The 21,343-nt window shown below is 44.1% G+C and overlaps 1 protein-coding gene across 2 annotated transcripts in view; it reads right to left on the minus strand.

Moving 5' to 3' along the window:
* Positions 1 to 21,343, minus strand: part of NCALD (neurocalcin delta) — a 146,668-nt gene that overhangs the window by 78,650 nt on the left and 46,675 nt on the right. The window contains exon 3 of one of the 2 annotated variants that reach the window (XM_087825313.1): positions 14,612 to 14,697. The exons of the other annotated variant lie outside the window; for it this stretch is intronic. The gene's annotated coding sequence lies outside the window, so the exon portion shown is untranslated. The remainder of the gene's footprint in view (positions 1 to 14,611; positions 14,698 to 21,343) is intronic. 2 annotated transcript variants of the gene reach the window in all.

Below are 21,343 nucleotides of genomic sequence, written 5' to 3' on the forward strand. Positions count from 1 at the left end.
ATAGCAAAGTAAAGAAGGAACACCATTTTGATTAACATTTTTTAAAATGATAAATACCCAAGTACAGCTTTGCACATTTCTCACTAATTTGGTTATGTCACTTAGTATTTAATCTAACACTAATTTTTTCTAACAGGGACAAATAGAAGACTCTTTAAGCATTTGGGGAAGAGTCAACATCTGGTCACATGTCTTGCTCCTGGCTCCTTGGGACTAAGGCCATGCGACTAAAACAAAACGTTTTCTCGCTTTCTCTGGCAGTTTGCACTTTTAAAGAAGGAATTAATAATCATAGATGTTTATTAAGCAAGTACTCTGCTCCAAACTTTCCCATGTTATTTTATTTCATCTTCACAATGACCTGATGAGGCAGGCGCCCCTGTTCCTCTCACACACAGGGGAGAAAGCGAAGGCCCAGGAAGGGAAGTCGAGTCCAGTCCTCACAGCTGCTCAGCAGTGGTGCTGAGGCCAAATCCCAGCAGGCTGACCCCGGAGCCTCCTCAGAAGCCCACCAAGCTCCCCAGGCCCCACTCACTCCAGAGCCTTCTCAGTGCCTCCCAGCAGGGTGGCCTGGGAGAAGGGAGCAGGTATATCGCTCGTGACTGCTTTTTCTCAACTGGGAGGTTTTCTTTGAACAGCTGGATTTATTTACTCAATCTGGATAGTGGTCTGTGACTGCAGAAGGAGGTTTCTTTCCATTTGTCAGCGTGGCCTCTGCCAAAGACTGGCTTTCAATTTTTAAAAAGATTGGATCTCTTTCCCTCACTTTTTGGAATGTCTTTAAAATCATGTTTCTCACTTAAAAAAACACACACAAGAAAACCAGGCTTCCTCTATCATCTGCTTTTCTCACCAGCCAGGAGGATCTGGGCTAGCATTCCTGCAGCAGTTATTCTTAGAGTCATAAAGGACTGCAAATTCAGGGATGATGCCTTGGGAGGACAGGTCCTCATTCCTCCATGGAAAACTCAGCTCCTTATCAATCCGCATATATTAATATGTCAGGTAGCCAGCAAGGGCTCTGAAAAGCACACAAGCATACTGAGAAGACAGAGGGGATGCCAGTGGAGGGCAGAGAACTGAACTATATCGATCGCCGCCTTATAATCAGATTAGATACTTTTGAAAGCTTTTCCACATATGGTATACAATCTCCATTAGCCTCGATCAAGCTTATAAAACACATGAAGCAAGTTTACTTACTGCCATATGGTGGTTCTGGAAACAGTTTCAAGAAGGCTTTTGCTTCAAGGCCCTTGTGAAGGCAACTCTAAGCTCCAGTGCCTTTCTAGAGGCCAACGCAGCAAGTGAAAAGGTACCTACTCATATTCAGGAATATCAGCAACCAACAAGGAACAAGACTATGACCAAGAAGAGGCCTGGGCGTGCTGGGGTCCTGGGGTGACAGCACTGCCTAGGGTCAGTGGGTTACTTACGAACATTTGCAAGGAAGACTGGACTCTCAAACGCTGGTGAGGGAAGGGAGCACCAAGGCGAGAGGTGCAAGAGAGCTAGACATGTTAAGGTGACAAGAAACAGCACCTATATAAAGATTTGACAGGAAAAGCTACATCATGTGTGACTTGATAGGACTGTTCTAACTTCCTAGAAGGACAAAGAATACTTGCAATCTCTATCTACCTTGAAGGCAAGGCTCAAAACAGGATCGTTAATGGGTTAGTCATCAAGACAGGTTAGAGAGACGTAAGCCAGTGGCTCCCAGCAGCAGGTGGGAACCAAGAACTCAGAAACGAGAAGCCAAGCTCCCCCCGAGCAATGACGGACCTGCAGAGGGGCACACCTCAGACTGTGCACGTACAACCTGACTACGCCCAGCCTTGGCTTTCCAGAATAAGAGAGATTTCAAATAATGAAAACTCACTTGATCTTCACTTCATTTTAACCAATGAATTTTAGCATTGTTGCCACTCAGATTTATACCCAAGAATCGACCGAAGAAAACAGATTGAACTTCCTTCCCCGCTGTGTTTGTTGGGGGTTGCGGTGCTCCTCTGACTTGTGTGTCTACGTGAGCATTCCTGGGAGGCCGGGGGCATTCCCGGCCTCTCTCCTCCCTTCCTCCCTGATCTAGGGAGAAGCAGTGTTTTCTTGAATCGGTGCTTTGGGGATAGGGCTTCCATCTAGACGCTTGTTTGGGGCAGCCTCAACTATTAATCCCTAAGCGTATAGGCTCAAAAGATACTGTTTCAATGAAAGACTTATACCAAAGTTCACACGTATATTTTCATTTTTACATGTCAGGTTTGTGCAGTGGCCAAAGGCCAGGTACTCTTAGCACAACAGTATTTAAGAAATCCACCCACTCATGTGTTAGTTACCAAATGATTCAGGAGCGGGCCACAGAGATGATTTCGTGAAATCACAACCAACCAGACAGATGTAGGGGAAAACAACATCTTACTGGGGCTCGATGCCATGCATCTCTTTTGACAAGCTTCAAACCAAATTTCCCTGTATCAGATTTCTTAAATATTTACTTGTGTCTTATGTTCCCAGGAAACAGACATCATAATATGTTATTCTACAGTTCAAAAATTGAGGAAATTAAAAACAGAAAATACGCCAGGCTGTTAGTACGGGCACACTGCTAACCCACCAGGATGAGGAAGGACCAATTAGACACCCTGATATTTTCAACTCAGCCTCCACCCCCCACCCCCAATTCATATACTTAGAGAAAAAGTCCCCATCGGAAACATGATTGGCTCAGTGGGTTAGATCTATAGAACAATGCCTCTCTTCCTAACGAGACAACAGTGCTAAAGCTGGCTGTTGGGGAGGAAGGCAGAAGAAATACCTAATAAGAAAATATTTTCCCACAGTTTCTACTTTAACTTAGGGGATTTTCTTACATTTCGACTTGGTTGTATATATACTTACCACAAGTCACTTTGTTCACATAAAGTTCACAGGAAACAAACGAACTAGAATCAAAATCACATGAAAGAACCTGTTTTATCTTTTTCTTTCTTTCTCTCTTTCTGGTCCAATGATCTGAGTTGTTGCTGTACTTGATTCATTCCGGGAACCAGCCCAGGACAGCGAGCTGAGCTGTCAGATGCACATGGACGCAGTGGCCCGTGCGGTGCGGTGACCGCTCTCCTGGAGAGGCCATCTCACCGTGGCTGCTGCCGAGATCCACGGACTCCTCATGAAGGTTGGTTTTTTAAATTTTTTATGTGTTTTTAAAAATAGGTTTTTTATAAATTTTTAGAGAGAGAGGAAGGGTGAGGGGGAGAGAGATAGAAACATCAATGAGAGAGTAACATCATGGATCGGCTGCCTCTGCTCGGCCCCCACTGAGGATCGAGCCTGCAGGCTGAGTATGTGTCATGACCAGGAATCGAACCAGTGACCTCTTGGTTCCTGGGTCAGTATCAACCGCTGAGCCACACCAGGTGGACTACACAAAGGTTTGACTTGGTCAAAGTCTTGACATGGTCTTGAAGATTCTGAAAAGTCAAGACATATGCAAAAGTGGTCTCTCTCTCTCTCTCTCCCTCCCTCTCAGGGGGAAGACCTGGAGAAATAAGATTTTGTCCACAGATCTGCCTCTAAAGAGAGACAAAGATAAAATGGAGAAGTAAATAGAGAAAGGGGTAAGGGGGCCTTCAAGGGACAATGCTCTGACCAAACAAAGAAAAAAGAATTAAAACATCTTCATAAGTTATCTAAAGAACATCTGGTAGAAATTGACCTGAAGATGTAATTTCAAACGAGTGTTTTCTCAAACCTGGAAAGAAACCAAAACCTTATAAATATTCTAGTTGAGGTTTTGGAAGAGCAGTAGATGAGACTGCATTTCATGTGCTTTGAGTGCAATTTAATTCTTGGGATTTTCCTAAATTCATCTCAGGAAAGGGTCATCAATAGCATTCTTGGCAAAGCTTGACAAAGAGCTTCTTGTCGTTTGGCTCACTCTGTGCTCTTGGATGTATGGACCATGCCCAGTCTTCTCAGAGCCTCCCAAGTCCTGTCCTCTTTGGGGAAGGGTGGAAATCATATCAGCACTCTCTCTGAGCACTATATTGAAATAGAAAGATCTGGAAAAATACAAAACAACATGGAAATTTTTCCTCATTGGCCTTGGTGCAGCTGACTTGGCTCCTAATATCCCTCCATCCCAAGCCCAATGCTGTGGTACTAGGGCTCATCAGCGTCTACAGGAGACCAGCGCAATGCACACTGGACCCATCTGCAGGCACTTACTCAGCTGTGTGCCAGGGGAGATGTTCCTAAACAGAGATATTTTAATCCTCTGGAATTCAGATTTTTATTTTAAAAAATTTATTCTTTAACTGTGACTGACCCTTGCACATATGTGGGTTTGAATCATTCGGGTCTGCATTATGATAAAGGCGAAAGCCATCCCCTTTCTTTATTAAATGTGCAAAGATGCGAGAGAAAACCTAAACTCTTTTCTGTCTGATAGTATTAAATCCGTCTTTGGTGCCAAAGCCATATGTCATGAAGAAGCTACCTTGTTGAGAGCATGATCCCATTAGCAGGAAGTTTATCGGAGAATCCATCCCTCGGGTGACCCTCGGGTGTATCCAATCAGTTCTCACACCGGGAATGAGAGACCAGAAGTCAAAAAAGAGCAGGAAGCCACCTCTGCGGAGTCTCTTACCTTTCACTGAATGCTGTTTATTTGAGCAGCTGTATTTCCCTCCAGTATTTCCCTTCCACACTCTTGTTTTCCTGCCCCTTTTCTCACACCAGTTAACTGCTCTTTCTTTCCAGCCCTTTCCTCTGCTGCTGACTCCTATTTTTTAAGCCAGCTGTTTCCATCTCCCTTTGGGCCTTTCCCTCAGAGGAAGGCTTAGACATGTCTGTACTTTATTCCAAACCAGAATGAAGTGAACAACCCCCAATGCGTTAGCACAGGATCTCCAATATTTTCATCGAGAGGAATGGCTTTTTATTTCTTCCCAAGCTCCAAGATCTCCGGGTGAGAGGCCAGATGGCAGTGAAATCTGCAGGGCTCTGCCCCTCACCTTTGCAGAGGTGTTTCTCAAAGCATGGAGAGCACACCACCAATGTTCCTGGAGACAACTTTAGGTTGTGCATAGTTATGGCGGATTTGAGTTGTGTAGTGATTGTAATGTGCATTAGAAAAAATATAGCTGGCACACCAAATCTGCAATTGCACAGTCTTACTGCTTAAAGTGAAAATATAGAGGGGGAGTGGCTGAAAGAAAGATATTAAGTAAAAAGGAGTACAGCTAGAAGGTGGATATGGTAAAGATCAGGAAGATGGGACATGAGTACTAAAGCTCGGGAAACACCGTTTGATGGAAATGACTGGAACTCAGAAGAATGGGACATGATGTCAGCCCCGGCCACACGCCCTCGGACTTAGGGCAGAGGGCGGGAAAGCAGCTGTCACACAGGCTGAGACTCAGATTTCACACCAGGGACCAAAACACGCAGAAATGCTTCTGAAGGGATGAATCAAAGAAATCCTGCCGTAACCAAGGATAACACTGCCATTAAATCTACAGTTAGAAGCACCGTGGTATAAACCATTTAGAGGCTAAAAAGCCTCTAGTTTGGGTTTGTCTGATATTTTCTCATGATTAGACTGAGATTAGGGATTTGGGGAAGCATACCACCCGGGGAATAGCCCTTCTCGTTGCATCATATCAGGGGGTAGACGCTATCAGTATGACTTATCTGTAGTGATATTAGCCTGGACCCCTTGTTTAAGTCAGTGTCTGTGAGGTAGATCAACTAAAAAGTTCCTCTCTCTATTGTTTTTATACTCTACTTGTTACACACGAGTCCAGCCTACACCCAAAGAAAATTAAGCTTTATTTCCTACATAAAGAATAATTAAAGAATCCGTGACATACATTAAAACTACATATTTGGGGAGTAATTAGTAATTATTTGGGGAGAGATGCTTTGAGACTATGCAAATATCTCTCTTCTCCTTAAAGGGTGCCCACTAATCTTAGGATTCACCGATGGATCTCATCTCTCATCTGCAGCAATTGTTGCCGTGATGTTCGAATGATGATATTCTGTTGCCCTATTTCTTTCTCATTCATAGTTTGCAAATCTTATATAAGAAATATTCGCTCTTTCTCTCATCTTATCATTTATTTATTTGCTCTGTTATTTATTTTTATAAGGATGGACTCATTTATATTTATTTCAATCTTTCAGTGATAACCTAATATTATCATTACTTACTTTTGGGGCTCAAATTGTTCCAGCATTGTCTATAGGAAACTTTCAGGTTGACCCTACCGTCCCTCCAACCAATATTCACTGGACACACACCACGCGTGCAGCGTGGTTCTAGACACTAGAGAATTAGCAATGAAGAAAAGACGCCATGTCCTTGATGTCTTGGAGGTTTACACTCTAATGGGGAAGAAAACTCTAGAATCTGACATTGCAAACCACCGATGTCTAAATGACAGCTGAGTGGCGGTACAGGATGCTAGACGGCACGCCGGGAGCGGTTTCCAGCGGGGAGGCCAGCTGTGGTCCTGTGGCCTCCTGCCCAACAGCCAGGCCCCAGCTGAACAGCTGGACTTCCCTTATGCAATTTTTAAATTCCTCTCCCCTTCCTGAGAAGAAGAGGGAAGGGAGGAGGGGAAGGAGGGGAGAAAGCAAATGAGCCAGAAAGAAAGTAGCGAGGAAGGACTGGGAGGAATGATTCCCCTACCGCACATTTAAACGCCAACCCTTCCTGAGTTGTGCCAGGGCAACTGCTTGCCTATGTTAATAGCTTTATTACTATTACATCGTTACGTTGACAACATAACTGCATAATCATAATGGCAGGCCAGCACCCAGAGTGGCACATGCCAGGAAGGGGCTAGACACCAACTGGATCCCACTGTCTCCTCAATTCCGTGAGACAAGCACTATTGTTTTGCATTTCACAGGTGAAGAGCTGGATGCTCACAGAGCTAGTCATTCGCTCCAAGTCCCACAGTTAGTAAGTAACAGAGCCCAGGCACAGATGTTCGTGGTTTGGACCCCAAAGTCCTGGCCCTTCTCCCTGCTTTCAGGGAGCCCCTTTCCCCCAAAGGAAGCACCAGCTGGCTAGGGCTGCCCAGGCCATGCAGCCTTCAGACAAGATTTCCTTCCACAGCAGTAGACCTTCTTGCCGACCCTATCCCTTTTATCACTTCATTGTGAGTATTTTTTCTCTGCCTCTCCCCACCCCCCCCAGTGGTCTGTATCCCCTGGTTACTAGGATAACAGATATTTGAGTGATATTTGCTGGACTCCCAGTCTCGCTATCTTTCCCAGCACCTCTCAGCCTTTTAATTCTCTCCTCATTATTTAAGCCAGCATGGAGCAATTTTCTAAGACATCCAATTAGCAAGTGCACAGAAAGGACTGGGTCCATAATTAATTAGGGATCTAGGACACAACAAAGCAAAAGCAAAGCCAAGGATGGGAAAGGCACGGGAAACCGACCCTGCAGGAGTAAGATGCGCACAGTCTAGGATCCTTCCTCAAGAGAGACAAAGAATCCAACAGTCAACTCGCTGGTTCAGATCCCCAAAGCTCCTCCACATGTGCTGGGATTGAAGAGACATCAATCGTTGGGTGACGATCGAAAGTGGAACATCGCCCCCTCCGGGATGAATGGCTGCCTTTGTTCTAGCGCTGAACTGATTCTTTCCCCATTGTTTTCATGTGGGAAGGTTGGCCTCTCTTTCCTTCCTCAATTGTTCCAGCCTCTTTAGAGACAGTCTTTCCTACAAGGTGGCCCCAACCCCTAGGATTTCTTGCTTTTCATTAAAGCAGAAGTCAAGTTAGAACACCAGGATTTAAGAGGCCGATCTAGGGTGACTGTGGAGGCAGAGAAAGGGGAGATGGTAGAATGCCAGGATTCTCAGAGGTACAGCCACTGTTCTCACTTGGAGAAGGTAGGAGGGCTTGGGTGGAAGTCCATCCAGATCAAATTCACCCCAACACCAGCTTGTCCTCCAACAGCCATGGTGAAGTTTAAATGACAGGGGAGTGCGAGCACTGTTATTAGTGAAAGCGTTACCTTTTCATTAGGGGGAAATAGAAATGATGTTCACCTTTGGTTGTTATGGACTCTAGTCACTGAAAGACCAGAGCCAGAAAAAGAAGCAGTCTGAAAGGTATTACAGCAAGTTCCCACATCTCACAGGGGTGACACAGCCACCAGCACATATTTGGCAGCAGTGAAAATTAGAAGCCTTATGTAGAACATTAGAGTTCAAGGAACCTTTTCCTACTTTTCCTTACCTGCAGCTGGATTTCCTTTTGGCTCTAGATTGGGCGAAGGCCAGCTTTCAGGGCTGGTCTCCGTACTTAAGGAGCATATCTCCACCCACCCACCCACCACCGGCTAAGCACTCTGCTCATTACCATGGCAATGGATCTAAGCAATGCCAGATGAAAGCGAAGGAAAAGCCAGATACCCACCAGGACATTTCTAAGACACGCTAGTTGGTGCTGCTGCTCAAAAGAGTAAATGCTGTGATGCATGTTGCTAAGCAATGTTGCACTTTCAGTCCTTAATAACTCCATTAGCGACACAGGATGGGACAGGCTACGTTTTGAGAATGATAAGATGCTTTGCTTACTTCTGTGAGCCTCAGCAACCAGGGCTTCCACACAAAGCAGAAGCGATTGTCCTTTGTGCCCTGGTGGGGATGCGCATTAGAACTCAGTGGCGACTGTCCTGCCAGGAGGTCTAAGGGCTCTCTGCCGGCCCACTCCCCACAGTGCCCTCGAGGCTTAAAAAACAAATGGATTAACACATAAGCACGCATTCTTCCCATGAAATGTCTCCTCTCCACTCTTGCATTTGTATATGTAGAAGTGCTAGAAAATTGTGAATTTTAAATGCACTTAAAGATTTGGAGTGAAATGAGTCTACAAGTGTTTACCCTTCTGATTCAAAGATAACACTGGTTTGGGGGATCGTGTGTGAGGGTGGCTGCTCTGTAGGTCAGTTCCAAATCCTGCATTGATGACGACGGTCCTTCAGCTTATAGATACTAGAAAGTTGCTCAGATTTAGCTGCCAACTAGTGGCTTCTGCCTCCTTTTCCCAGTATCCCCCGGTTACCCAAAATTCTCAGTTACCCAGAAGTCACAGTATCCAGTATTCCCCACATACTCAGTATTTTCCAGCTACTGCATAAGTCTTAGGCAGAAGTAATTTGCAAAAAATATAACCTTTTCAGCAGGATTCTAACAATGGAACTCTGGAACTTTTCATCTCCTTAGACAAGCAACGCTGCACAAAAGACACTACTGTGTAAAAGTTAGAGCACAGAGTCAGGGCGGAGTCAGACTCCCGAGGGGGAGTCTCAATGACACAATTTCCCATAGAAGTGACTTTGGGCAAATTAATGTCTTTGTGCCCCCATTTCTCACCTGCTATTGCAATGGTTAAATAAGTTGATTTAAATAAGTTGATTTGTGTAAAGCGCTTAAAACAGTGCCTCCTTCTGGTACTTTCTGGCTCTGGGGCAAAGCAACATAAGTATTTGCAAGTCTTCAACGACCATCCCCCCCCCCCCCAATTAAAATAAGCAAATACCACAGTTCGTAAACAGAAAGAAAGCTGACTCCAGAATGCACCCGTAGGATCTGTATTTACTGCTTTTATATTTCAGAGGAAGCCAATGATCTAATGAAACTAGAAATAGCCAAATTTTGAATTCCTATAACATCAAACTGTTACTAATTACGGTTCTGGTCATCTGCCATATGTTTCCCAGAAATAAAAGATGTTCCATGGAAAAGTAAGTAGCTAATAAGGATAGGAAAAACATATATAGTAAACGGCCTTGTTTTTCTTGGCTGCTAACTTTAATGTAATGAAATATCCAATGAAAAAACATGAACATTGAACTGCAGCTACTTCTACACGTCGGAAAGACTCTTGAATGACTGAAAGTTAGAGAATTATGTTCAAACAGCATTGTCAAGTAATTTCTTTTGAATCCGCTACATTTTAAATTTTGAAAAATGTTCCTCAGGTCTCAGGTGTTTTTCCCAGTAGAAATTACAGTGGTAGATGTTAAACTAACTCCATGTGATTCTCATTTCAGAAAAGCCATTTTGGACTGCTTAAGCGTGTCAATGTATCCCCTCGAGTCGCATTAAAAAAAAAGCCATTTCAGATTTAAATATAGCTTTTTTGTGTGGGTTGCTTTTTTTTTTTTTTTCCTACTAGGGAATACATTCTCTGAGACAATTTCTCAATATTGCTATTTAACAGGCTAAGTGTTTTAGATTTTTAAAAATCTCCCTTTGTTTCACTTAAATCTGATTTAAGTGGATTTTTGCAACTAGCTGGTGAAAGAAAATTAAATTATTGATCAAGTGATCTTCATTTATAAAGGCCATACCAGCACGAGGAGGCTGGAGGTATGTTTTACTTCAGTACATTTTATACTAAAGAGCATGTATTTTTTTAAAAAACCAGTCTGATATTCTCATTCATTCCTACTTTCTGAGGCAGATAAGGCACGCTGATCGTGTAGGTGCTAAAAAGTGATCAAGGTCTGATCCAAGCTACTTTGGAGACAGGTGCTGTTATCTGTAGTGTGATAGTACCACTTATAATAAGTGTGCTTACGATGTGACAGGCAATGACAGGTGCCAGGATTATAGTGATGAAAACAGCAGACCTAGGCCCTGTCCTCATGGAGCTTAGAGTCTAGGGCGGTGCTGCTTCAAGTGTGGCCTGTGGACCAGCACTACCCCCAGAACTATCTCTTATCAGACTGCAAGAGGAAAGTACAGGTATTGCAAGTAATCCGTCGGGCACTTTTACAGTAGTTGGGCATTGTTGCAACATCCAATGTGCCACCAAGTGGAAGGTGTGGTCAGGTGGACTCACCTCGCCTCACTGAATGATCGTCACTCTTGCATATGAATTTCACATGGTGAGATCTAAGGACTGGTCATGGACAGGAGGACACATATTGGCCATTGATAAATTGGAAATTAAAAAAAAATCTATTCCTTCCAATAGACAGTTTGAGAAGCACTAGTCTAGTGCATTATAGGAAAGAGAGTGGGGGGAGAGAGAGAGGGGGAAGGGAGGGGGAAAGAGAGCTTAATTCCAACTGAGAAAATCTGAGAAACGTTTCGTGGAAAAAATTATTCTTTTTTTAATGTTAGGATTCTTGGAATTTCAATATATATTACCAACTGCTTTGAAGAAAGTCCAACAAAGAAAAAAGGCTTATGCTACTGATCAATAGAATGGAAGGGACTTGATTTTCCTTTGTCTCTTCTGTTTTCCAAGAATTGAACGAGTAATCGAAGAAAGATTAAAAAATGAAGATCCGATAAAGAGGGAAAAACAAAGTCAAGATAATCCAAATTTCAGTTCCGCCCCTGCATTAGTGAGCATGGGCCATATTTCTTTTTTTCCTTTTTTTTAATCGAATGTATTGGGGTGACATTGGTTGATAAAATTATACACGTTTCAAGGGTACAACTCTCACATCAATGTTCCTCCCCCCCTTCCCTTCCACTCTCTCTAAAAATCAGTGGGGGGAAAAATATCCTCACTCCTCAAGTGAGGATTAAAAATAAATAAATAAGTAAATAAAATAAATGAGTGAGTGAGTGAATGAACGAATGAAATCTCCCACACAGCAGAGTCATTAGACAACTGCAGACATCCTTTATCTTCACGCTCATGACAGGAGGCAACAGGACTCACTGTGTGTCACTAGCTATCCATACCCACTCCTTCATTCTCTAGGTCTTTCATGATCTGCCCCGGCCACCTTTCCGGCGTCCCTCACGCCAGGCCCCCCTGTTCCCCAGCAACACTGGCCTTGGTTCAGTTCCCAGAAAGCTCCATGCTCTCTTGTGTCTCAGAGCCTCTGCCCAGAGCCCACTCCTCTCCTTCCCCAGCCCCCCCAGAATTCTTCAGGAAGGCCTCCCTGATCACCACTTACACTAGGTGTATGCCTGTATTTTATAGTTTCATGGCTTCTCGTGTTTGGTTTGGTTTGGCTTTCACCAGAGGGCTTATTACATTTGTGAAATATATTTGTGTAATTATTTGATTCATGTCTCTCCCCGCCCCGTACCACTCGGCTGTGGGCAGAAGCCATGTCTGTCTCGCTTCCCTTCCCATTAATGTCATCATCACTTGGCGCAGTGCCTGTCAGACAGCAAGCGCTCAACCAATATTTATTGAGTGAATTGTGTTTCTAGGGGTATAATCCGTTTCCAAGTCTATGAGTCCATGTTCCGCTGTATCATTCTTCTTTGGGCTCAAGTTAAGTTCTTAATTGACACTTTTTGGTTAATTGAAATCATCATTTATCTACTGCAAACTACAGTCTCTGAAGCCTATGGCATGAAAAGGACTTGTTAAAACTACTGAGAAATCACTGCTTTTTATTCTTTTTTCTACATACTAATAAACAAGCAGTTTGCTTTCCCCCCCCACTTAATTTGTTGGCTGTTTGGGCGTTAAGAACATAACGGGATGGGAAAGGGCGGCCAGGAAATCAGTTACTTGGCTAGTGAGTATTTGTTTCTATGTCTGTATCTGAAAACATCTGGAGGCATATCCTAATTATCATCTGGATATCTGGAGTCTTGTGCCCTCAGCCTCAGAGATAATCTAGCCCCATTACTGTTTCTGAACGAAAGATACTCTGTTGACAAAATAGGTGTTTTCGATAGAGGAGAATTTATGGAATATTAAAAATAAAGAGCAGTGAACTCCTAGACTAAGAGGATTAGATAGTATTCCTTTAAAGACGGGGAGCAAGAAAGAGGTCTTCAATGCAGAGAACTGTAGGAAAATATAATTCCATATAATATCCCATAACTAAGAAGTTAGTCACATAGGAAACCTTGGAAAAAGTATGAGATTCTTGGGGATCCAGACAGAATGATTCCAGCCTAAAGGAGCTAAAGAGAGACACCTAGACAACAGGAAAGCAGAAATAATTATAAACCTGAAATTTATTTATATGCTTCACTTTAAAGTAGTTAACACAGATATCTCCCCTACCTCCTGTTATCAGGACCTCTGTCGCTAGGCCATTTTTATTCGAGCATGTGGAACTCTTAAGCACAACTCCAGAAATCCCTGGACGCTTGAGGGGAAGCAGAAACGACCGGAGGCCCAGAGCGGACACGCTGCTTCTCTCCCCCTCCAGGTCCAGGGGGGAGGTTCTCATGCTGAATCTCACTCATGCTTTATTCCCTTCCGGCATTTTCCTACTATTCTATAGTTTGATGTTAAGAAAGATCCAAGGAACTGATGCCATGACTACTGCCACATATAGGGGTGCGATAGCCACATGCAGTTCAACCAGAGAATCACAAGAAGTAACAGCCCCTCGGGCTGCCTGATCCCTTCCAACTAAACTGCACAATTCTATCTTGGCCTCCAGGAGAAATGCACTGGGGTGGAGACTTACTTCTGCATGTCACGAGGAGAGGAAAAAACCACAGAACCTTAGATTTTGCTTAGCACAACTTCAAATATTTCTTTACTGCTCTATAGATCTCACTGAGAGGACTGGACTACCAAATTTGGAATAAAGACTTTGCACTTTCACTTTCTGTGACCTTCAGATGAGCCATGTTGCTCACCTAATAATAAACCAGAGACTTGATGGGGTTAAAGAAGGTGGGGTGATCAAATACAGTTATGTTTCATTTTACATCAACTTCTCTCCCTCTCCTGCAATAGCAATAAAATACAAAATAAGAGTTGGTTCTTGCCCACATTTATTTTCTTTTTATCATTTGCTCCTCAGATAAAACTATTTGGCCAAGTAAATATTAGATTAATATTCATGCCTTGTTTACAAACAGCCACACACAAAAAGTATTTCCAGGGCCTAAGCCCTATCACTTTGCTTCCAAATCCTGGCTGGCTCTCATTAGGGGCCACAAGCATATTTTGAAAAATATCCATAAAATTAATATACCAGATTTCCTTTCTGAGAAGCCAATTTCCTAAATATTCAACAAGATGGCTTCTGAGACCCACAACAACACATTAGGAAAGCAATGATGTTCCTGTCTTAATAGGAAATTCACTATTGTGGTTGCTGCTATAATGATTTCACTACAGGAGAATTTCAGAAGAATCCTTTCTGAATTAGAAAACATCCCATCCTCCTGGTGCACAGTATCCTCTTAAAGTTTTCATGCCAAATGAGGAGATTTGGGAAGAAGGGAGGGGCACAGACATATTGCCTTTTTTTCCCAGGAAGCAAGACAGATTTTTACTTCATTTTCAGTTTATCCTGCTTTGTTCTGACTTTTAAGTAAATTTCTTACACTTAAATAAAGTTTCTATTTAATCAGAGTCACCAGAGAAGAGAACAGAATTTTTTAAAAAATTAGAATGGGTACATATTTTCTTTTCCGTAACATAAATTTACCAAGAGTTAAAAATGGAAATGTATACCCCATGACGAAGCCTTAATGACACATATAAGCTAGCATTTTCCATTTACCAAATGCCAAAACATATAGACACACAACAACCTAACTAGGATGCAATAACTCTGCGTTGTGAATCTTAATTGGCACAAGTGAAAACTCAGGCATTCAGAGAGGTTAAGAAAGTAACTCACAATACGCAGCCTCGCAGAGCCTGGGTCCCGCAGCCTCCCACGGTATCACGGCAGAGCTGACCACCAGCAGTTCTGTGGCCCTGCAACTGAGATCACTCATAGTTAATGACTACTTCACTTGAAGAGTTGACAGCTCAGAAAAGCGGTTTATGTGAGGCTCTTTTAATTCTTCTGAAGCTGCCTTTGCCAACAGGAAACAGGAAACATACCTACAAGAACACTGACATATTTCAGCCTATGGGTCTTTGTGGCTCAAAGTACTCAGGGGTGAATCTTGTATTACAGGGGGTGATAGGTACAGTCCTCAGAAGAGCAGGACTCATGTCCTGGCATTTCACGGTCTAAAGTCCTTTGGACAGATGCTATGCAGGTAATTTTTTATTGGGAGAAACAAGCATTCTTAGTAACATTCAGGCCTTATGGCCTTAATCCTGGAAGGACTATAAACTTTAGAATAAATTCATGTATATATACACATATGTATGTATTTTTTATATATATGTATATATATACACACACACATAACAATGTAATATATTAAGTAATATATTATTTTAAATATATACATTATTTAAAGTAATAAATAACATGTAAAAATAATATATATAATTTTTTCCTGAAATATATGGAGAAACTATCATTCAGCAATCTTCTGGATGTAAGTAACAGAAAACCCAACTCAAACTCACTTATACAAATAAACAACAAAACCAAAAGACTTTGGTTCATTGAACTGGGGGGAAAGCCAGATGGAGGGCTGGTTTTGGGAAACCGGAGGCTCATCACATCATCTGATCTCTGCAGCTCTCTGGGCACAGGTGTTCTCTGCAGACTGACGGGAGCTTCCGGCTGCCCCCTCACGGTACAAACATAATCGCTGCAGCAGCTGAAGACCACGCGTCCATCCCCAAGAGGGCAGGGCGAGCGTGCTGGCTGTCCCAGTTCCGATGGAGGTCGCTCAGATGGCCCATTCCTGAACCAGTCCCCATGCCGTGCTGAGTGGCTTTAAATTAGGCAAGGTTTATCCCTGGAGGCCAGGGTAGATCACTCCACCGCCTCCTGTTACTGCAGCCCTTCAGCTCGCTCAGATCCCAGGGACTTGCATGGATTTTTTTTCTCTCTCTCCTCTGGTATCTGCTTCTTCTGGTTTCTGCTTGTTCGCTTGGCCTCCAAATCATTTTGCCTGTATTATGACATGTGTGCATGTGCGAGTTCTCTAGCCCAGCTCCTTGACCAGGGCCCTTGACCTAACTAAACACCACCTGGACATTTTAAAGGGCGCACTTTCACCAACACTTCCTCCCTCCAAAGCTAACAGAATGCAGACCTTTCTTCTCTCCAAACGGGGGGTGGGGAGATTGATTTTAAAGGTCCACAGTCTCCTCTCTCTAGGAGGTGTTTGTATGAAGCCACCAGCTGCTGGTTACACATGCCTCTTCCACCCCAAGCCCAGCACAGAGGCAGGAAGAGAAGCGGGTGGGAGGGCACATTGACACTGAAGAGCTTGATAAATACTAACAGCAAATACTAAAAATAACTAAGCAGGAGTAGTCTGCTTTTAGGAACTTCATTTGTGTCTTTGTGTTGGGGCGAAGAGGAGGGAGAGAGGCTGTGGACAAGGGGCTGGAGAAGTTAATGTTCTCTGGAGGAGGTGACGCCAGGGCTTCCCCAGGCCGCCCGCACCACGCCACCCCTCTCTCGGAAATAACTCTCTTCCTCAGCTTTCTCAGGCTTCTGCAACTTGGCAAATGGCTCCCTCCCTGTGCTGCAAATGAGAAAAAAAGCAGCTAAGAGACTGCAGGCTGCTTTGCTCCTCAACTTCACCCTCTGCCCTGCAGAATAGCCGGGCCACCTTTTGACCTAAGCTCCCAGAGAGCCAGGGTAGCTGGGATCAGTGTGTGTCACCTGCACATCTGTGAGTCCCTGGTATGCTGGGTGTGACGTGGCATAGTCATTAACGCCACGTGACACAATCTGCATGGTAGAGACAGGAACTCACAGACTAGGAGCTCCACGTGTTCCCCCAAATGCCATCTGCTGGGCATCCCTGCTGCCCCCCTTCTACGACTAGAGACGCGGACAAATGGCCCTGATCCCTTCACGGCCAGTCTCCTGGTTTAACGAAATGGAGGAGTGCAAATCTGTTCAGTTCTGTTTCTGTTATTTTCTTTTCCCCGGTGAGCAATTTAATTATGTTATAAATCGATACGGATCGTTAGGGCTGGAGGAAGCCACAACATGAGGAACCTGAATGGTTCCCACTAGGATGAATTATATGCGCCTTTTGAGCTCTTGTCACATCTGCCCTGTGCAGTCAGCAAACCAGGAATATTTGGGGCCCGAGTCTTCTCCTGCTCCTCTAATCCCTCCTCCATAAATGCACTCTCCATACCATGGTCAGACAGCAAAAAAATAAAAAAATAAAAAGCCGTCCTTGCTCTTCCTACTCTGAAAACCTCCAGATCTTCATCCTCTCCCCTCTTCCTTCCTCACTCGGAGGAAGGGAGAGTGTCCTCCAGGCCTCCGATTATGCCCCGATTCCCCCTTTCCCCATCACCACAGCCCAGCCCACCCCTCACCCCATCACGCCCCTTCCACCTTCAGGATGCCACTTCTCTAGGCTCCTTCTCCAACGCCCAGAGACAGGCCTGGTCTCGCTAATCCTGCAAACTGCCTTCCGCTTCGTTACCCTTTGCCATCCCACCCCTCCTCCTCCCTCCACCATACTTCCTAAAAGAAGGGTCTACACCTGATGCTTTCTGTCTCCCTTGACTTTATTTACACCTTAACCCACTGCAACCAGACCTCTATCTGCTTTCTCCAAGGTCCCTAGTGATACCCAGGTTGCCAAGTGCAATGACCTTGACCTTTCTGCTCAGCCCTCCCGAAACCCATTCCGCCCTCGACTCTACGATGGTACAAGATCTGAGCTTTCCTGGGACCTTTCTCTCCAGTCCAGCTTCTTTCACTCTCTCCTCTTCTTCTGATCATCAGAACTACGGGCAATCCCCACAATCTAGGGTTGCCCGGACCTAGCAAATAAAAACACAGAACGCCCAGGTAATTTGAATCTCAGATCAACGAGGAGTCATTTTTTAGTATAAGTATGTCCTAAACATTGCATGGGACCTTCTTATTCTCAAACGTGATCCTTTGATGATCTGAAGTTCAACTTTAACTGAGCATCTTGTATCTCATCTGGCAACACTACCACAGTTGCTTCTTCCCCGCTCATCTCCTCTAACTTCCTCCCTTATTGATGTTTTCTACGCCTGCAGCCCAGATCTCTGTAATGAGATGCAAGCAGGCACTTTCAGGAGTCAAATACACTTGAATGTGCAAAGTTGTGCAGCTGGCCAAGAGTTCCTAAATGCTACGTGCCTCTTCCCTGGGGAGATGCCATGGCTCACTAAGATCCCACAGGCTGCAGGCCTTCTTCGTTCTTCAAAACCCAGCAGCTCAAAGACTCCTCTGGCAATCTGAACCATATAAAAATAAAAAGCACCCCAGGTGGAGCGTGAGAGACCAATCCTGTAAACAGCGGGTGGCAGGGTGCAAACAAGAATAGAAAGAAAACATGCAGCCTTTTTAAAACCATTGCTTTGGTGCAGGCCAACACTGGGAACAGGTTCATCTCCAAACGCCATGGAACAACAGAAGCTCGGAGGCGTGTGGGACCACGAGCAGGTGCGTTGGCAATGGTCTGTCCCGGTCGCCAACTCATCCCTTTTGGCATCAGGCCTGATCTTACGGTCTTCTCTTCCAGTGTTATAGGTTGGGGGTTTTTTAATTTGGTTTTGGTTTTGGTTTTTCTTCCATGCACCACAACCCGTATTTTCAAGGCTCTTGCAACTTTCCTAAGTCACATCTTTTTCTTCTGTGATCCCACAACGTTGCTCCAGAGACACACAAAGCACAACATTTCATCTTTCATTGGACCGACTCATATTCTCGCATGCAGGGAAAACATGTTCACATACTTGTACTGAGTCTTCACGAATCCTTTACACGATTACTTGTGTTGTTAGAAGATGCAGTGCAGCAAGGCTCCGGTATCTTGTATCTTTTCAATCATTCTACCAAGAATTAAGGACTGAGCATGTACTCTCAACAGTGGCCTGGGGATAGCAGGAATGAACTGTCAGATCCTGGTGTTGACTCCACAGTCCGAGGGGAAGAGAGAGACTTGGAAATAGTTATGAGAAGGGGTGAAGTTACATTTACCACCCCGCCCCATGGTGATAACACGCACCCCAGCAGGTTGCTTCCGCGCCAACAACGCCTCTGCAGCCAACTGATCAAGGGCTTCAGTACCTGTGGCTAGGCCAGCAGATCCTGGGCAGCACTCATGCTCTCCGATGAGGTGAGGAGGTCCTCTCCTAGCGAGGTCTCCCGCATCCTGCTCCACCTCCATCATTGCTTTGCTCTGTGTCCCTGGTCTCAGCCTCAGACCTCCACACTGCCTTGCTTGGGTTTATCATCTTTCCCGGCTCTACTTATTTTTAATGGCCCATACTTCAGCTCACTGAATGACCAAGCGCAAAACAGATGCATAATAGAACCACCAGGAAAAGGAGAGCCGAGTGTGGGAGGAGGGAGATGGACGCAGGGCTCCGAGGACAGTACCAAATAGAGAGAGGGAACGAGTAAGCTGGTGAATGCCCGTCACGCCGACAGAAGGCCCAGGTGACAGCAATCTATTGCTACCACAGCACCTCCAAACAAGGAAATCCAAATTGGGATTTAATCACCATGATACAAAATGATGCTAGGATGGTCCAGAAACAAATTCATACAATAAATAAATCCAGACTTTCAGTAATAGGAGAAAGCAGCAGATTTATATATCAAGACACATGGCAAACAGATCTGATGAAACCATTAGGCAAATCTAAACCCCCTCAACAATTTCCGTGGGGAAAGAGATCTGAGGAGTACCGGAGGCCAACAACCTTGGAAAATTCCAAGACTTTCCACTGCGTCCAGTTCTGATAAAGAACTGCTTTATCCCTTGACCTTCCAACCAAAGACAAGTGCTCTTCTGGCTTTCACTTAATACTCCCTTCACAAGCAGGAAAGGTTACTTCTATTTACTCTAACTTATTTTGTGTGTGTTTTTTTCCAAAGATCCCTTTATTTAATTCTTACAAAGAAAACAACTGCAAGGAAGAAAGGAAGGAAACAAGCAAGCGCCGACCTTTATTTGCTAAATGAGTTATTTTATCAATAGCTACAGGTGATTATGTTCTTGCCATTCTGAATAACCACCCTTTGTACCCGTTGGCATAAGAGAAACCAAGGACTACGGCCTAAGGCTCAGTCATGAGTGAGCAGAAGGAAGGAAAACACATGTAGGAAGAGACTTGGAAAAGAGGGGAAGGGTGGGGGAGGATCCACAGAAATTCTTCCTCCGAGTTTCTTAATTGGACCACTGCATGTATTTCCCTTTTCATTTCAGCTTGGCTTCCGATGAGCTACGTTTCCACGAGTCTACGTTTTCTTCAAGGTGGCTGCGTATCTGAGACATAAACGGCAGAGGTCTGCGGTTCAGTCTGCTAATAGGCTTGAAGTAACCTCCTTGGAGACTCACAGATACAGTGATCGCATATCCGAAACCACAATTAGGCACAGACTCTATCTAACAAATGATGCCTGTGCTTTACTCCCAGATGCACACAGCGACTTGGCTAATGCGGTTCCAAGGCCTGTTAGGATTTCTGGGACATTTTGGTGTTCTAAGAAGCAATCGGGGGGGGGGGGGGGGGGATTGAATTCATAAAAATCTGGGTGGTGATTACAGTACTGGAGCAAAATGACAATACCAGCATTTCTGTATTTAATATTTTGTAAGAAAAGGATTCGGAATCCATAAAAAGACACCAGTGAAAGTGAGTATTTAATACACTCGAAATATACAAATTTATCAGCACCGTGTAAAATGCAAAAAACACGACCTAAATATTATCCTCCTATTAATAATTATGAGTAGACAGAATTTTAAAACCTAAGTACTAAAAAGCGAAACAATCTCAAAATGGAAAAGCTAAGTCATGAAAAGTCATGCCAATGAGACCATTTTACTTCAACTTTTACAAAGACGTTTCTTAAAGTGCATAAACCTTGCTGTTACTGAATTGAGAACACATTTTTGTGCAAATTCCTTCATTGCTCAAAAAACAAAAACTAAACTAAAACACCCTGTGTCGGGAAAGTGGTGATGCATTTACGAGCTATCTCCAAATACTTTTCTCTGACTTTTTCATCTTCAAATACTCAGAACCGTCATTTGATAACTTTAAGGAGGAGTGTTTTTAAACTTTGAGGAGTATTTTAAACATGATTTTGTGTTGGGGAGGGAGAGGGCAGAGGGGCAGGATGAAATCAATGTATTTACCTTGGGCTTTAGTCTGATTAAAAGCAAGAAGCAAGCATTTTCGAATTGTGCTCCTTTCTTTAGTTTGCTCACACGTGGTGGAGATCCCAATGCCCAGCTGCCTGTATCTGTTTCAAAACTCTCCTGTTATAGTGGACACACCCTAAGGGGATCCCCGGTCAGTCACACCCTCTATGAGGCCCTCCCCGTGAGACACGCACAACCCCTGACTTGTTTCTAGCAACGTCAAAAGGCTAGTCGCTCCCCTGATTAGGTGACATTCGGTTACACAGGTAAGACTCCGTCTGAGCAGGTCCGAGTGAGAGATTCCTCCTGCTGGTTTGACGCTGCCAAGTTGG

The sequence above is a fragment of the Miniopterus natalensis genome, chromosome 16 (assembly GCF_054644295.1).
Source record: "Miniopterus natalensis isolate mMinNat1 chromosome 16, mMinNat1.hap1, whole genome shotgun sequence".
In the NCBI taxonomy this organism is placed as follows: domain Eukaryota; kingdom Metazoa; phylum Chordata; class Mammalia; order Chiroptera; family Miniopteridae; genus Miniopterus; species Miniopterus natalensis.